Source organism: Passer montanus, unplaced genomic scaffold (assembly GCF_014805655.1).
Source record: "Passer montanus isolate IOZ18808 unplaced genomic scaffold, ASM1480565v1 scaffold26, whole genome shotgun sequence".
NCBI lineage: Eukaryota > Metazoa > Chordata > Aves > Passeriformes > Passeridae > Passer > Passer montanus.
In genome coordinates, this window is record NW_024367261.1 from 7,149,366 (window position 1) to 7,167,504 (window position 18,139).

The 18,139-nt window shown below is 36.0% G+C and overlaps 1 protein-coding gene across 2 annotated transcripts in view; it reads left to right on the forward strand.

Moving 5' to 3' along the window:
• CDKAL1 (CDK5 regulatory subunit associated protein 1 like 1) overlaps window positions 1-18,139 on the forward strand; it is a 381,816-nt gene that overhangs the window by 250,649 nt on the left and 113,028 nt on the right. The gene's annotated exons all lie outside the window — the stretch shown is intronic.

The following is an 18,139-nucleotide window of genomic DNA, read 5'->3' on the forward strand; positions in this document are numbered from 1 at the left end:
AACACAATTATTTGCAGCTTCGTAATTAAGGTATGAAAAAAATGAGATTCTTGAAGCTTTCAAAGTCTTTGAGTTTTCTGTAAGCCCCTTGATGTGGTTGGCTCCTATGCTCGAGCTTTTATTAGCATCTTAAATCTCTGCATGACATGCTTTTAATTTGTCAATATTTTCCTAATCTTTTTCAAAAAATGCATTCTTAAATTATTTTTTATACATGAACTGCTATATATGGATTGCTTGAAGCTGGAGTTGCTGAAGCTGTCTTTAATGTGGCTTTTGAGCATTGCACACTTTGTGTACTAGAGATGATCCAGCTCCAGCAAATGTAAATGGCTTGGTTTTGTGTTTGCTTGTTCTAATAAGTATTTTATGTCCTATATTTTATGTAAATTTACATCAGTATAGTAACATTCTAATCTTCCTTAGGGGACTGATGAGTTCTAGATTAATTTCAAATTTTTTTCCCTTAACTACAGAGCTAATTGTGAGAAATGAAAGAATGTATCATTAATGTATTTGCTTATGCTGACACTAAGATGGAAGTTATATCTACCTGCAAAGTTTTTGTAACTACAAGTAATAATTTCATATACAAGGAAATATTTTCTTAGCTTTTAAAAAGTTAATAGTGACATATTTTGCTGGATATTTCTGCACCAATTGCCAAAAAAAGTGTGTCTGGAGAATAATTTCTGACACCTTGAAAGTTTGGCTGCTTTCTCTCTTTCTACTTCCTTTGTATGTTTGTTCAATGACTTAAAACAGTGACATTGTGCCTTTGACTCTTACCTTGTATTAAAATATTGGTACATCAAACCAATCAGACTTTCATAATCAGTTTTTTTTGTGATAATTGAAAAATTGAGAAGTCTTGCTATGTAAAACATGTCATCTAATAGCTGCATGGGAATTATAATATGTAAGAAAGAAAGCCAATTGTGACACAATAGAATCTGTTTTGCAAACTGAATGAGGACATTCCTATGCATCTAGGACAACTGATGGAAATGGGGCTGCTTTTCTTCATACAGGTTGATTTGTATTAATTTTCCACCACAAACAATGCCCATGAATTCTTGGCACTCAATTTCTTGTGACTATGGATCAGTGTTAGTGTTTAATTAACAGATGTATTGTATTCCCACGTAGCTTAAGTGGAACTGTGTCAGTTTATGTCTTAGTTGACTTGAAGTTGATTCATTATTCTCTTCAGTAGTTTTAGCATTGGAAGCTATTATCATAGCAGCAGCTGGATTTTCGATAACCCAGTATAGCTGGCACATGTTGGGGCATATGGGGATTTATTAAATCATTCAGCTCTTGCACACAGCAAAGTATGAATTACTTAATACCCAAATTTAAAACAGCTGGTCACTGAGCATACAGTAATGTATGTCATACGTCTTTTTCCAGGGCTTTTTTTGTAGTGAACTTAACAAGGGAGAAAACTTGTTTGATGTCTTGATTTTAAAGAATAATAAAGTTTCTCTATCCTGCTTATTAAGAAAATACTGAATTATCTAGTAGTTCCTGTTAGAAAACAGTTTCCAGATATTAAGATGGAAAAATCTTTGTACCATATGGCAGCAGGATAAAGAAGCCATGCCAGGTAGAGAAAATGTTTTAGATATTTGAACATGTACTCATCTGTAAAAAGCAAGTTTTTTTCTTTGCCCTTAAGAGCAAAGAGTCTTCGTTTGTGGACTTTACTATTGTGACAGCAGCCAGCTATTACATTCTCATGTAGATATTCCCATAAAGATCTCAGCACAAAATTTACCAGAACTTAACATGGCTGCAGACAAGTCCAGAGCCTAGAGCCAGAATAGCTAAAATTAAATATGTGTTTAAACCACTTGAATAGCTAAAAGGGATTATTTCTATCTCCCATTTATCAAAAAGGTAAAATAAACCAAAAATAGAATCCCCTATATCTCCTTTCCTTATTGCTGGGGCCATAAAATCATCTAGAAGCTTCCTACACAAAATGTGCAAGGACTTATCAGTAGATTCCAAATGTCACGTTTGTCTCTAGAATGTGACATCTGCTCTAAAAATAACTTCACCAAAAGTTCTACGAAAGCAAAAATTATATAGGCTGATCAGGTGAAGAAGTAAAGCCATGCATCAAGGAATGCTAATGGTTATCAATTAAGTGTTTAATAACTTGCATTCAAACATTTAAGCACATAAAATTAAGTCTAGCAAGTAAAAATGAAAGGAAAAAGGAAAAGAAACAGCCATGTCATAATTTTTGGTTTGGAACCCCAAAGAAATATCAGCTGATTTCTGAATCTTTTTCTCAATCAGGCCAACAAAACACTCTGGGACTTTTTTTCTCCAAGAAGAAAAAAAAATTATTTTTCTTCCTCTGGAGAGCCATGAGTGACTGCAGAGGTATCTTCTTCAGAGTGGGGATTTATTTATGTCCTGCCAAGCACAGAACGCCTTATAGAGAGAGTTTCCCAGGAGTACTCCAGACAGAGTACTCTCTATATTCAAACTCTCTTTTTTAAAAAGAATGGAGAATTCTTGAGACTCTATGACTGTGAAGTTAGAAATGTCACATTTTTCCTCTTTTTGAGGACTCTCTGCAGGCATGAGCAATAGAAATGAACTTTAAAAATTAGTATTGATGTTCTAGTACTGGCTTTTGATATGTAGCTCTTTGTATTTCAGAGCCACTCTCCCCAGCCTTGTGGCAACATTTTTGGTTTACTATGAAGATCAATAGCAAAATGCATAGAATATAAAGCAAAAAAGACAAATCCATTAGACTGTGAAAAACTGAAATACAGCAGAAGGCTTCTTTTATGCCTTTTTTTTTTTTTTTAGAATTCCTTCTGTCATATTTTGCACTTTTTTGCACTGAAATTTCAGTGAGTTTGACTATTTAGGAAAATACTGTTGAGCAGTTGATATGCTCATATATCAATATATAGTTGATATTTACATATATCTGAAATTCTGATATACAGATGTAGATATATTTCCTGAGAATTTGTTTTTAAACTGTTTTAGAGACCAACAGCATAAAGTGAGGATGCATTGATTAATGCAGAGGGTGGGCACAGTCTGTAGGGATTAAGTAAGGACTAGTGCCCTGGTCTATGGTCTCTGGGGACTAACACAGTAGTCTGCAGGCACTGTTCACAAGACTGATTCCTGCATAAATACAGGACTTCTAGAAATTGCTGCTAAGTGAATTTAATCCAGAGACAAATTTAGTCTTCAGAAAGTCTTCTTTTTGGTGGTGTTATATCAAAATGTGAGTTGTTTTTCAAGTGATCTTAACTTTCAAGATTCAGCACAGATTATATTTCTGAAAGGTGATGTTTGTAGTTGCGAAAAGACCAAGACAGCTTTAATTGTCTTGAAGTTCTGAAACTTAATCCCCTAAAATTTACTTTTGATGATAAAAGCAAACAATTGGAATATATTTGAGTTAAAGAAACCTGAGATCTGAATGTCATATTTTGTAATTGCTTGAATAATCAGCAATGTGAATATATACCCATTAAAAAGTCCTTAGACTGGTAATGTGTTTTCCAAAATTGCTTTTGTTGCCCACAGTATATTCTCTCACCTTTTTGGTTCATGAAGTGATTCTGATGTTCATCAAAGATTATATTTATGTCTCCTATTACTGCTGCTTGGTAAGAGACATGTAAACCCAAAATCTAAACAAATAGAAAAGTAGGCAAATTTAGAGCTAATCTGACAGACTATACCTTTCTCTTTTGGAGAACAGTGTAATTCCAAGGAAAAGCAGGGTTTGCCTCCCAGTCTGTTTTTGTTTGTGTCCTGAGATAGGAGCATAACATGAATTGTTGGTGGACTGCTGCTGTTCATTTGAGATTGTCTCATAACTCAGACTGGAAACATTGGAGCTTTCCAATATCTTCAGAAGGCCAGCAAACTTGGTCTGCCAGCAGAGAAGCCACAGCTCTCTCAGGCAGAAAGTTCTGGGGTTTCATTTCACTGGCTCTCCCTTTTCCATTAAGTCAGACCAACTCGAAAGCCTCTCTGAGCCTGCATTGCTTTTAGTTGTAGTCAAGCCTTTTCAGCATAGGTAGATACATAATTACTGCGGTTGGAAGAAGGCAGTAAAGGACCTAAAATAAATGTGTGCAGTGGAAAATAAATCACCAACTTGGAAGGAAATTATTCACTCAAATGCAAACTGAAGACCTAATTGCCCAGCAGTTACACACAACTGCCTGATGTCCCAGGAAGGTGGAGATATTGTCCAAATTGAGATAAGGTGTTACACAGTCCTTTTGGGACAGCTGGCTTCAGCAAGGCTCCCTACTTCCCTGACATTTACTGAAAGTAGAATCGGAGGGCCATGAAAAGAGTAATTTTAAAATAACCATTTGCTATTTTTATATACCTTTTTCTACTCACTCTCAAAATGCAGGTAATTATGAAGTAGACTATATCAACTCCCTCACTTTTTTACAATGTGAATATGTTTCATTTTCTTTCTCAAAATGCACTTCTGTTTCTCAGAGAGAGATGTTGTTGAGCTCATTTTGCAGACATGCAAATCGTGTCCCTAACAAACCTTGACAAGGCTTTCAGATTTGGGCTTTTTTTAATGGGTTTTAGCACATCTGTTCTGTCAGTCTGACTACTGCAAATGCAAATGTCATCTGTTTAAAATCCTTATTACGTTCTCTGCTAAGAAATTGCTGAGTGTATTTGGTACTTATCTGTAATTTTATACCTCAGTCTCTAGACTCCTCTCTACTCTGTCTTTTGTCTGCTCTTGGAGTCTGAACTAATCACTTTACCAAACACGTCTCTTTTTTTCCTTATGTTTTAAATTAATTGAGTGCCTTTAAAAGATATTGAATTAGCACCAAAAACTAGAATGTGGGGTTTTTTTATCACATAGTACAGAGGTGTATTCAAGTTTGTGTCTAGACTTGACTCTAGTGCTTCATGGTGTAGCTTTTGATGGACAAACTTTTTTATTACAGGATTAGTTGTCTTTAATTGTCTTGAAATTTAAATTTGGACTTTGGTAGGTTTATAACCCTTCCTGCCCTGCATTTGATTGACAAGGTCTTGGAAAGAGGTGTAAGTAGGCAAGAGGTTTCAAAGGTGCTGAACACTTGCAGATCCATTAATTTCATTAGGATATTTTGAGCATCAGCATTCATCAAGCTACATTTCAAAAGTATGTTTTTCTTTAGAACTGGCTGTGGAGAGGCATGCATTAGGTATTTCAGGATAGCTTTTTTTTTGCTAACTAATTGTGACATGACTTCAACCTAGCTAAACATTGTTTTAGGAGTGCAGTCTTTCCATTTTGGCCTGTACTGCACTTTGCCCTTTTCTCAGCAGATGCTACTGCACCCTTACTTTTTAGCAAGGAGATATACTTTTCCTAGAGAGGGAATGGAAGGCAGGAAGGCAATATCTGCAACTTCTTAATCTTTGTTTTCACTGTTTTACAGACTGTAATTGAGGTTTCAGTTAGTTCATGGAGAGACCTCTGTATTGCCATGGTTTACAGGTTTAGATATTTTGCCACTTTATAAATTACTAGTCACTGTTTGGTAGCCATAGTCTTTCATGACAGATGGATCAAGAATATTGGAGTTTTCTGAGCTGTCAGCTCTCAGTTATCCTGTTGTTTGTGCATCTTAGTTCATGTGTGAGGATGTACACATAAAAATATGGAAGTCCCAAGCGAATCATGTGATGTGATGTTAACATAAAATAATTCCAAGTTTACAGACTACTTTGAAGATTAGTTGACACTAAATGTAACTTCAACCTGTTTATTTTGGGGGAAGATACTGTATAAGAAACTATGATTTCGAAATTTCAATGCTCTGTAATTTTTATATGAAGTCTCTGTGGATTCTGGATCACTTTGGGTCTGTACAGTGACCTGTTCAAGCAGGATGTGCATGCTTATGGGCTTGCTCCTGTTTTACAGCATTTTCTTCTAAATAATGCGCATATTTTACTAGAGATAAGAGAACCGTTATGAGAGGGTTAGTTTGGGTTTTTTTTCTCCTGGTTCTCAGGTTGCTATTCAACTCCTATAGTAAGAACTGGAGGGTGAAGTCTGGGAAATAAAGTGCCCAGGATGAGCACAGATTGCTGAGCGCAGACTTAGTGGGTACACGGGGCATTTGCAGTTCAAATCCTTTGAGGTCACAACACTGTGATGCTCTGCTTTGGCCAAAATCTGGAGAAATCATTTTTTGAATGGTTGCTGGAAAGAGAAGATATGTGCCCTGATGAAATGTAAAAGCAATTTCATCTGATTATTATATTTGGCTTACAATCTGGCTTACTCTTTTTACCAATTATAAGTAGTGAAGTTGCTTAGAGTGATACTCTCTGTATGCAGTTAGGATTAGGCTCTCCTTTTTCTGGGCAGCCTCATCTGCAGTTTTACTTCTGTAAAATCCTAATGTGAAAGTATTGTTAGATGCTTCAGAGTAAAAATTAGTAAAGTACATCCAATTCAGTTTTCAAGTGTAGCAAAGTGGTATATTTTTTTCCTTTTTTCTTTTCCCCCTGAAGGCTTGTGAATATGTTCTATGGAAGTAATGATATAAAATCTATAGGAAGTATATAAGGAAGGAATGCAGTAGTGGAAATGAATTTTAAAGGATTTAATATTTATGAGTTTAAATTCTGGTTTGTACTTACTGGGATACTATATTTCTCTAGTGTTTTAAGACAAAAGAACTAAAATCACTTCGGCTTTTTTTCTGAATACTTATTTTCATTGTGTTTCACTTTCTTGAAACAGAACCTGGAGAGGGGAGTCTAATTTGTTTTTGAAACAGTAACTTTAATTCATATAAATTTGCTTTATAGCAGATTGACTTGGTGTGTAATTCTCAGTTTTAATTTGTTCCTGAGCTTTTAAGCATATCCAAATGTATATTAAGATCTATAAGTATTTATGATAGCAAATTAGTACAGATATAAATACAAGATATGTGTACACCTATAGTGCTTACATGTGCATCAGAAAATTCTGATCATGGTATTAAATTTTCATACTTGATATGTTTCAGAAAAGTATTTGTTCATTTCAATGTGGTTTTTTTTACATTTTTGCCATAGTACTAAGTAATAAATTCATTTTGCAAGCCATGTTATTCTGATCACGTAGGATAATGTGGCACAAAGGAGTTTTTGATGAAGGTGGTAGCTGGCCAGCTGATAAGTGCTGATTGAATTTGCATTTGTTGAACTTTCAGGGAAAATAAATTGAAAAAATGAAGAAATGGAAAAAGCAATATTTCTATAGCTGTTTGGTACCTTTAGGGGTTGTTTTTTTAAACAGAAACTGCTTAAATGAAGAAAACTAGGAAACAGAAATACACAAAGCCTTTTAAACCTTTTAAAAAATGTAACTGTCCAATTAAAACTGTTGCATTCAAGAAGCATGATAATTCTGCTACCCAGAGGTTTTGTCTGTATATTTATTTGGGGACAGTGGTACAGATTACTTCGGATAAGCTCAGTTTTGTGTTCATGTGCATCTTATGTTGGTCTGTATGTAGAATTCAGGAGTTGATGATTCACCTTTTCTTTTTTTTTAATAAGAATGAAATTTATAGTTGTAAACTTAATATTACATGGCAAAATAATCACAGACCTGAAATCTTAAAAGGTTTGTGCATAAGACAAATATCTGACTCTAACAGATGAAAGTTTATTTTCCACAGCTGAACCACTTATCTCATGCACTTATGATTATTTTTGTCTTTCCATTTTGCTCCTCATCATTATGTAGAGCTGTCATTTTGTTTAGTAGGAGTAATTGACAAAGTACAGCTGTTAAATTGCTTCATAAGAGGAGAACAGTATTGCAAGTATGGTTATATGTAAAGACACAAGAGGCAATGTAAATTCTTCTCAATCCCCCTACTGGAAAATTGTAATTCAGATACTAGTTCAAGCTGGAAAATGTTGGTATGTCCAAACACCTTTCCCATAGGAGAAGATAAAGCTAGAGTGGCTGATTGTAAGCCATTTTGTCTTGAATCTGGAGAAAATATTTTTTTAGCAAAACCCAGAGGCCATAGAAGTGAATTATCTTATGGTTTGCTGGGTCGGATGCGTCCCTGGTTGGCCTCTGGAGGAGCCATGGCCTGTGGCATTCACATTCTCTGAAAAATCCCTTTGCCCAGGATTTTTCTCCCGGGAAGCTGAGAGGCCTCAGAAAAAAGGAAAACAATTCTTATCTCATTTGCTTCTCCTCTGTTTTGCTCATGTGGAATGTTTGGAGATTGTTTACCCACAGGTGCTTGTTTCATTGGTTTCTGCTGTGTTGTTTTGACTCATTGGCCAATCAGTGCCAAGCTGTGTCAGGGCTCTGGAGAGAGTCATGAGTTTCATTGTTATCATTTTAGCATTCTGTAAGTATCCTTTCTGTATTCTTTAGTATAGTATCCTTTAATATAATATCATAAAATAATGAATTAGACTTCTGAGAACATGGAGTCAGATTCACCATTCCTTCCTTTGTGAGGACTCCCCGCAAATACAATAGTGGCCCTCAGCAGGAGAGGCAACTCTGAGATCAGAGGACAGCTCCATACACACTTGCAGTCAGCTCTGGGATAGTACCTTTTGAATCCAAATCTGGATTCAATAGATTTGAATCAGTCTTCTACAAAAATCTTTGTATTACAGAAAAATACTGATCTCTCTGACCTATTTATCTTCCTCGAAGGCTTTTTGTTGAGACAAATTTCAGCATAAGCCTCCAACTTACTGCAGAAGTGGTATACACATCTGAAAAATGGGTTGTGTGGTTGATCGTAGAGCTGCTGCTGAATTCCTGTGTGTGTGTCCATGTCTACAGTTGGTGTTTAGCCACTGTGCTTGGTGAAGGGAAATCTACTGTCCCAGACTCCACAGAGTGAGGGAGGCAGACGGACAAACAGACTGTAGGGTTCAGGTCCAAACCATAGACTGGCATGAATTTTCCACTGCTGTGAGATGACTGCTCCCACACTGCTGACTTCAGGTTTGGGGAGTACCTGACTCACATAGTCAACCCTAGAAATGGCTAAGGCAGCCAGCTGGACTCCCAGCTGTGACCAGGGAAGTATTTTTCCATGTAGCATACTCTACCCCTGCAGGCTCCCTCACTACCACAACTTTGCCACACAAACCAGTTCACCTTTCCGTGGGAAAAAGGAGTCCTTACTGCCATTTATCATAACCTAGTGAGCAGAACAGTTAGTGCTTTGCCAGAGTATTTCAGAGTGATGTACAAAAAGAATGTCCTAGTTGTCTGGGTTTTGTCTTCAAAACCATTAAAATTTTATATAGAAGATTGGATATGATTTTGTTAAGATTTACAGTCCTACTTTGTTTATGTCTTAAATATCATATGGAGTTAATGGCAGTATGTCATAACATGCTTTTCTGCTGCTGGTTACCTTAGATAATTTAGTTATATTTTCTACGGAATGCAAATTTTTGATGTATTTTGAGACTTTTCATCATTAGAAGAATAGAAGGAGCTGAAGTCTGTCTCTTAACGTATGTTTTCACAAAATACAGCTTTTACTTGACAGCATTTAAATGAAGTACAGTAATTATGACATTAAGTGATAAGATAATATTTCTGTGTTTTCATTAATAATGCAAATAAACATATTTTTTCTCAAGGCAAATGTTCAAATAATTCTTAAGAACAAAAAATTGTTTTGTTGATTGAACTAAATGTGCATTCAGTGATTATGTTTGTACAATGACAGTGGCTGGGGATTTTTAATTCTCTTTTTGTAATGTGGCATCTCTATGGGATATGTTCCTATCCCATGCACAGAGTTTGCACAGAAATTAATAGTTCTTTCCATTAGACTTCTGGAGCATCCAGAAGTTAACTTTGAGCATCCTCCTTTCACTTTTTAACTCTATCACAAAAGCTTGTTTCACGTCCAGTTTTAATCCTCTTCTAATACTCTTGATGAATTCTTGGTATTAGTTTATCCTTTCATTTTAAACTTCTATCCTGAGGTTTTCCCTCTGATCTGCTGGGTTTTTTTCCCCCTTGAAACAAGAATGTATTTAATGACCTGGTATTAATGTGACTTTTCTTATTTGCCTGAATTTTTTTAAAATTTATTTTGTGGTGGACTTTATAAATAAATAAAATGCCTTTATGAGGCGAAAAACACATTGCATCTAAATACCTTATCTTTCTGATAATTGAGCCCTGAGCCAGAAACTCATAATGGCAGCTTCCAAGTATTTGCTTCCTATATTCAGTGTGCTGTTTCATCAAGGAAATCACTCACAGTGCAAGTTCTCAGTTACTCCAGTAGCGCCTACATTGCCTCCATGGAAAGCCAGGCTCAAAGGCTTGGTGAGGCACAGCCTCAAGGTGTGTGTTCTCCTTGTGCAGCTTTCTGCCAAGTTCTGAAACCTGAAGCAGGCCCAGAGGAATGTTTTTGCTGTGGGAAATGGTGCCTTTGCAAGTTCGAAAGGTGCTGATAGCCCAGGGTGATACTGAGATGCCATCGTTGCACCTTGCAGGCTGCCACAGTTAATGCAAATTTACCTTTATCACCAAAACAAGTTTGTTCTGGAATTATTAGCTGTGATTCTGGAGCACAGGATTTTAAAGTCTTGCATCTTTCCATTTACTTTTGCACATATACAATGGATTTTAAGCCTTGTATTATCTTTTGGGAGTTCACTACCATCCTTGTCTATAAAGGTAGCATGCACTTTAGCTAGAAGGAAAAAAGGGATTTGAGCCCTCATTACTGATTCTCCTTTTGTTCCTGTTTTCCATAAAAGCAAGGTAGCCCATATAGTATTTCTGAAGTCCTTTGCCAAGGTGACATCCAACATTCAGCTATTTTAGGAAAGTCAGTGTGCCTTGCTTTTCTCCTTAAACCTCCTGCTTTTCCTTTATTTTATATCCTGCCTGCATTTCACCTTCTGTATGTTAGGGAAGAGCCCTAAAGAGCAATCCCTGAAGACCTTGTATCTGGTGATCAAGAGTTCAGGCAGGTTAACAGATACCTCAGGCTCTCACAGTAGATGAGAGGAATGTTACAAAGTCACGAATAGGGTTCATCTGCTGCTTCTTTAATAGCTCCTTCAGTTAAACCTCACACAACTGCATTCTGCATTATACCTTTGTATTTTTTATATGTGAAGTGGACATTTGAAACCACTTACATGTTTGCTAAGTGCTACTGTGCCTAGCAAAAAGCTGCATTTGCCATAGCTCTCCTTCAATCTTGATTCATTTAGAGACACAATATGCCTGTCTTTAGATTTTCCATATTCTTAGATTATTTGCAGTGACTGCAGGAATCCCTCTGAGGAAGAGATTGTTTACTTGCCCATAACAGATTTTACTTTGAGATATGTTGGCTATACATTTAGCCCTTCCATTTAGCTGTGTTCCTTGGTTCAGTCTAAGCAGTGGACTCTGAGGAGGTCTGGGCTGCTCCTGTTGCTACATGAACTACTGGCTGAAAGATGTGGGCCTGAAGGAAGTTTCTTTGGATACTGCTGACATAAAACACATCATAGTTCAGTGCTTGCATACACCACCATGTGATTACATGTAGGTGACTCATCTTCTCTGGTCTATAGGTAGATAACTGGTCTTTGCCTTCTCCTTAGAATATTTCTTCTCTGATATTTTTTGTTAATGGCAAGTCAGATGCCAAAGAAATTTTTTTATTGTTACTGTTTTCAGGGTTCAGTTTTTCCCTAAAGGGAGAAATACTAACATTTAAACCTATTAGGCTGAAAAATGGGGTATGTTCTAGAAGAAAAATACTAGAAAAAGAAAGGAAAGTGAGAACTGTAAAATGTAATGAATATTTTCAAATGTTTTTTTGCTGATGAGGTAAAGCCCTATAAAAACCTTTAGAGAGATGCTTAACTACTATGCCTTCAACTCAGCTGATAAGAAAACCCAACGTACTGAAATTCCTGGAACTTCAACGCTGGCACTGAAACAGAAGGAAAGGAGGTGTTGTGAATTGTAAAGACATGCAATAGATCATAGAGGATGAAATATTTTTCATTAATGGACTCAAAGGTTAAATCAATAAATAATTTCTGAAGTTATTCCATGTTTTTCTGCCTACTTCAAACATGTCTGAAATTCCCACCCACATGGAATAAGCATTTTCAGAATGCTGTTACATAGATGGTAGTTATGTATCAGTTGCTCAATATTCTCTCCATAATAAATGAGTTTAAATTGTTTGAGATAAAGCCTGTTTCATCCTTAATGATCTTAATTTGCCACTTCCTTCAGACTTCCTTTATACCATGCCTTCTGTTTTTCTCAAGGTTGAAAAGGCAGTGTCTGTGTTAGGCCTGACACATTATACCCAGACACTGGATTTCAGCTTGGGAATTTAGTTTTTTACACCAGCCTTGTGGATCTTGCTGCCTAAAAATTCTTCATATTTTGTGCTGGTATTTCAGAGCCAAAAGGGCACTGTTGTGCCTGGCAGGCATTTGACAGGTTTTCCAGGTTCTTTAACTGATGCCCAAAGGCTATTGTGGAACATGGTGTGATTTGATAAAATTGGTTTCAGTGATATAGTCTGAATGCACACACTGCTGTTTCCACTGAATTGATTCGATTCCATTTTTGTATTCTACTCCATTTTTGTATCATACTTTGGGTATTTTATAAAATCATTCATTACATTTAAGTAGGCTTTAGCAGAAGGAGTTCATGGTAACTATTACATTCAAACTTGTCTTCAGCTTGCAAAATGGAGTCGTTATAAACATCTTATTTCGTTCATTTGAGACATTTTTTCAGTTCTTTCCGTATTGATTTAATTCTGCTCTAGAAATTTGTTGGCTTTTGTTTTAGCCTGCTCTAGAAATTTGTTGGCTTTTGGAGAGGTCTTTTCCCCTGCAAATTGTAATATGATTTTCTGATTGGAATGTTGGGAACCTCAGGAAAAACTTTTTTTTTTTTTCATCTCTGTCAGTCTTGTTATCAAGATCCATCTCTTTGTTTCTATACTCATCTCTTTAGTGACAAAAGTTTTCTTTTTTTTTTTCTTTATCAGAACTATTAGATTTAATATTCCCATCTGAGGACATCACTGATGTTCTTTCATAATGACGCTTTTGAAGGTTTTCATTTCTCTTCCATCTCCTTCATAATATTGCTTTTTTAACTTTTACCAATTCTTTGGGGACTGATGCTAGTTCCTGAGCAGTTGCTCTGTCCTGATTATTATTTAGTTTTCAATGGTAAGTGTCCTGCCTAATTTACTAACTGTGGGATCTTCATAGACTCTGGGTTCTGGGACTTCATGTGCCAGGCTTTTCTGTCTTACCATGTCAAGACAGAAAAAAATCTGATTCCCTTAATTTTTAGATATTACTCCTGTGCTTTGAATCACATTGCTAAACCAAATTGGTACTGAGCCTGTCTCTTATCCAATTATGTGAGAAAGAAGTTACTCATCTCAGTTACATCTTAATTCATCTTCTACTGCCATTAAATGTATTGAAACCGTATTCCCTAAATACAATTCTCATACATTACCTATCCAATGTTAATGGTTCAATGATGCCAAAGAGTTTTAGTTTCCATAATTGGTATGCTGTCATGTCTTTGAATTCTTCATAAAACATACTTTTTATTTTGTCTTTGATGATTCTTCAGTGATAACAGAATATTTTAGTTTAGCTAATTTATTTAGCTAATTTTCTTTTAACTTTCAGTCACTGGCAGGTCAAGTCAGGTAGCTGCTCACAACGTCAGGTTGCCTTAATTATTTCTTCATGAGTATGAGTTTAACTTTGAGAGCTTCATTTTCTGGCTATTTTACTTCTTTGTAATGTAGAAACACATTGACATGGTGTGTGCTTCTCAGCATAACAGAGGACATCTGACACATGCAAGTCCAAAATATTTCAGGCGACCACCTTCCAGCCTTTTGTTTGAATTGTTGGGGTTTCATTATCTTTTCTAAAGTTCTGGTTTTTATTTCGACTTCATTAATATTTCTTGTTTGGACATGCAGTATTCCTTTTATGTTTTTCTGATTTTTTTTTTAAATTTCCCACTTAGTAACCCTACCCTTAGGCAGCAAAGTGAACGGATTGCTTGAATGGATTAAGATTTGTGGCTGTGTGCAGCCTGTCAGAGTCCTCAAAAAAAAAAAAAAAGCACCTGAACTTTTGCACATTTAGCAGTCCTTTATTGTCACAGTCAAAAGCTTTAAATAAAATATACACTAATAATGATATGGTAAGCTATCCTAATTGTCAGTATTAAGGTATCTGCAACTTGGTGACACACTGAAAGTGAAGTAGTTCACTGAACTGAACAGAGAGAAATGGATAAGAGCTTCCCTGAGGCAACAGTGCCCATTGATTTTGTATTGTTTTAACTTTGTCATTGGCAAGCTAACAGTCTACATTTGAAATGCCATCTTTTCTTCTCCTGATTTTGCCTGTGATGTCCCCTATGTGTTGCTTGGTGTGCATATATGAATCTGAATGTCCTTCAAAACTTTTGAAGGAATGAACACATTAATTACTTCACTTGACCCCAATATTCTAAACTGATTCTGTCTTTTACAAAGAAATGTTCTGAAATTACTGGCAATTCTAGACAAAGGAAGCTGCTACCAAAACGTTATAAACATGAAGTGTGTAAGAACCTGGCTGGTTGAGGCCATTCTTCTGAGAGGTTGGAGAGATTGACTAGGTGCTGTTAGAGAACTGTTCAGGAACTGTTGACAGAGAGGTTAACTAGGAACTGTTTTGGACCTGTTTTCCTGGTGATTTTGCTTTTTCTGCCCAGTGTCCTGAAGCTACGTAGCAGACTAAGCCCATTTCTCCACTTGGAAGAGAAGCCATAATATTTAGCTTTAAATTGTATCTTAACTGATACATAAAATAAAATATTATTTTTATGGACCAATCCTGTATAATCTCCTGTATTCTGAACTCACCTACTGTTTGGGTATATCTGAGAATGAAAGATACTTCTCACAGCCATTCTGCTACTTTCCAGTTAGCCAAGTGAATTGTTCTTGCTCATAAAGATGGATATTATTTCTGGTGTGATTTCTTTAAATTCAGATTGTTATCACAGAATGTCATGAATGGGATGAGACAGTGATTTGCAGACGGTGTTTGTTGTGTACTATCACTCCAGTGATGCCCATTACCTTAATGATGCCCAGTTCTTGCTGAATATTATCTCTATTATATTTTTACATGAATGAATGAATAATTCTTTATACATGCCCTTTTGAAATATTTACTTCATAATTTCTTTAAATTTATTCTTGCAAGGTAAATTCTCTGTTTCCCAGCGATCCAAGTTATATTGCATTATGCTGATTGAAGTATGATTATATTGAAATATAATTAACTTTATCTTATCATACTTTAATTAGTAAAGCACACTGGATTTCTTTGAAGTTAAGCTCATGGGTTTTGGCTTGATAGGGAAATAACATTACTTGTGAGTCTGAAGTGTTACCTCTGAAAATATAATTCTGAAGCTATATAGGTGGTATGTTCTGAGTACATCCCAATCCTTGTGTCACACCTTGGTTTGAAGTTTTAAGACCATATAGTCACATTTGCCAGTGGATCATGAAATAAAAATGAAAAACTTTGAAGTTACACAATAGCAGCTTTCAATCTTTTTGGAGTAGGGAGGATGTTACTGGAATTTTGAGCCAAATACTACACTTACTCTGAGAAATCATTTAGCATTATTCAAATTTGCTTTTTGTGCTGCAGATAGGAGTAGCAGTTCCCTGTGCAACCTCTTTCCTGTATATACATTGCTTTCTAAGGGGAAAAAAAAGTTTTGGAGAGGTGACACTAAAGGGTTTTGACCTACCAGATACTTGATACTTGAGAGATGCTGGCTCTGAAAAATTCACATTTAACAATGCATAGGAATCTGCATCAAAAGCTATCTGATGTAAAACTGCAGCATTGTTTAGTTAGAGTACATGAACTGTGATTTAAATGCCTTTGGCTAATATTCAGGAAAACTGCTTATGGCTGCTAAAGCCTTGGCCTAGACAACCTGCCTGCTGCTCTGTTAAAACTGTGACTCTCAGGTTTAGTTTTAACACCTTCTGCAAGTTGATAAGGATGTAGCAAATAAGCTACTGTGTTTTGGGTGATCAGCTGGTGTGGCAAAAGTTCTGTTTCATTTGATGCTTTAAAAATTGAATGGAGGTTACATTAAATTTAGTGCACATCATGCCTATGTTTTTAACTGCTGTTTCCTTCAGTGTTGGTCCTTTCCATATTGATGTTTGCAACTGGAAAACTTCTTGTGTGATGATTTCTTACAAAGTTGTAAGGCAGAAAAAAGATCCAGTCAATTTGTTCGTATAGGTTGTGATGTGAAAGAATTGTGTCTCTTAAATCTATTCAACTGTTTGAAGGGAACTCTTTCAAACTGCATGATTTTTTCAAAAGCTTCTTTGTTTTAATGTATGTCTTGCCATTCTCTACTCCTTCCCTGTGCTGCAAAAGTTGTTAATATAAATTATCTTGAACCAACACCTTGGAATAAAACATCTGTCTCATTGGCAATTTTATTTCCTCTTTTTTTTTTCTTGATCGGTTCTTGGTTTTGCTTCAGACAGAAATCTTGCTTTCTCTGTTAAAGTCTTGCAACTTGTCATACTACTACTCTTCCTTTGACAACATCTTCAGTTCCCTTTACCACCTCATTGCTGACTTTGTCCTGTCTTTAAAATGTGATTGGCCTTCTTTTTGTTTCCACTTATAGCTTATTTTTTAAAACTCATTTCTCTCTTGTCCCTTGCCTTGTGTAAGGTCCATTACTTTTTGCTATCTGCTTACTAGAAAACAAATTAACCCAAACCTGAAAGAAAAATATTAAAAGCAGAACATTTATCTAAATTCTAAAACTATTTTGAGATTTTTATCTTCTTGTGCCAGTATTGTTACATGCTGTCAATGCCCCTCTCAAAAATGATAGGTTACAATGAGCAATGATACTGTAAAGACTAACAGAAATTATCAGAGGTACGACAGATCTTCACACAAAGGAAATTAAGGACTCATCAGTCTGGAAGTTGCTAATTGAGAGGGACTAGAACAGAGGTCAGTAAAATCATGAAGAGCACTGAGAAGGTGAATGAAGTTGTTAGTGGTCTCTCCCAGCATAACAATTAGAGGATATCAAATGGAATTAGCACATGGAAGGCTCACTGGAGACTTTTGTTTCAAGTGGTTTTGCTATGGAGGGGTTTAAATTCAAGGAGAGACTTGTTGACAAGTTAATAGAAAAGAAATGCATCAGAAGCTGCTGGTTACAGAAATATCTTTCTGACAAAACCCAGTTGTAAGGACGAAGGGATTCTGGGGGTGGGGCTCAACATCCAAAATGCTTTCCTGGGCTACTTCTGATGCCTATGCTAGGAGTAGATTGCTGGCTTAGATGGACCTCTGGACCAGTGTGTCTTGCCTTCAAGATCCCTGAAACATTGCAGGACTGTAGATTACAGACTGGTGAAAAGATATGTTCAGAAATATTTTTTTTCTTTTTAAATTAGCATTTGTTAATGGAGCCCTGCTTGCAATTTTTTAATTTGGTTTCATCATGCCAAAAAGGCATGCTAATCATTTTGTTTTATATGCCTGATTTCTGTGTCAGAGTGAAGAGCTAAATGACTGTCACTGAAACAGACGTGGATGGGTCCTCAGAGCCCAAGACGTTTAGTATTGATGATAAGCATTATGTCAGACTGAGAAAAAGTATATCATATTCTCTGCTACTCATGGCTGAGATCCTATTATTTCTGACCATGCCTGACAGCTCTAATGCTAAAATGTGAAGGGTCATAGAAAATTAGTGTAATTTCAATGGCTGCTTTAGAGCAGCAAACATTAAGTCAGTTCCCAAGAACGGTTCCCTGGTGCAACCCTTAATAAATTCAAACTTTATTTTTAGGGATGACCTTTAGTAATGTGAGCCTTGATCCATTGAGATGCTGTTCACTTTTGATGCATCTCCAAATCCCTTTTTTATGCATTTTAAATCAACACATGCTTATTCTGAATTTATGTGTGTGGATAGACAGAGAGATGTAATTTAAACACATCTGTTCAAATATGCATTTCA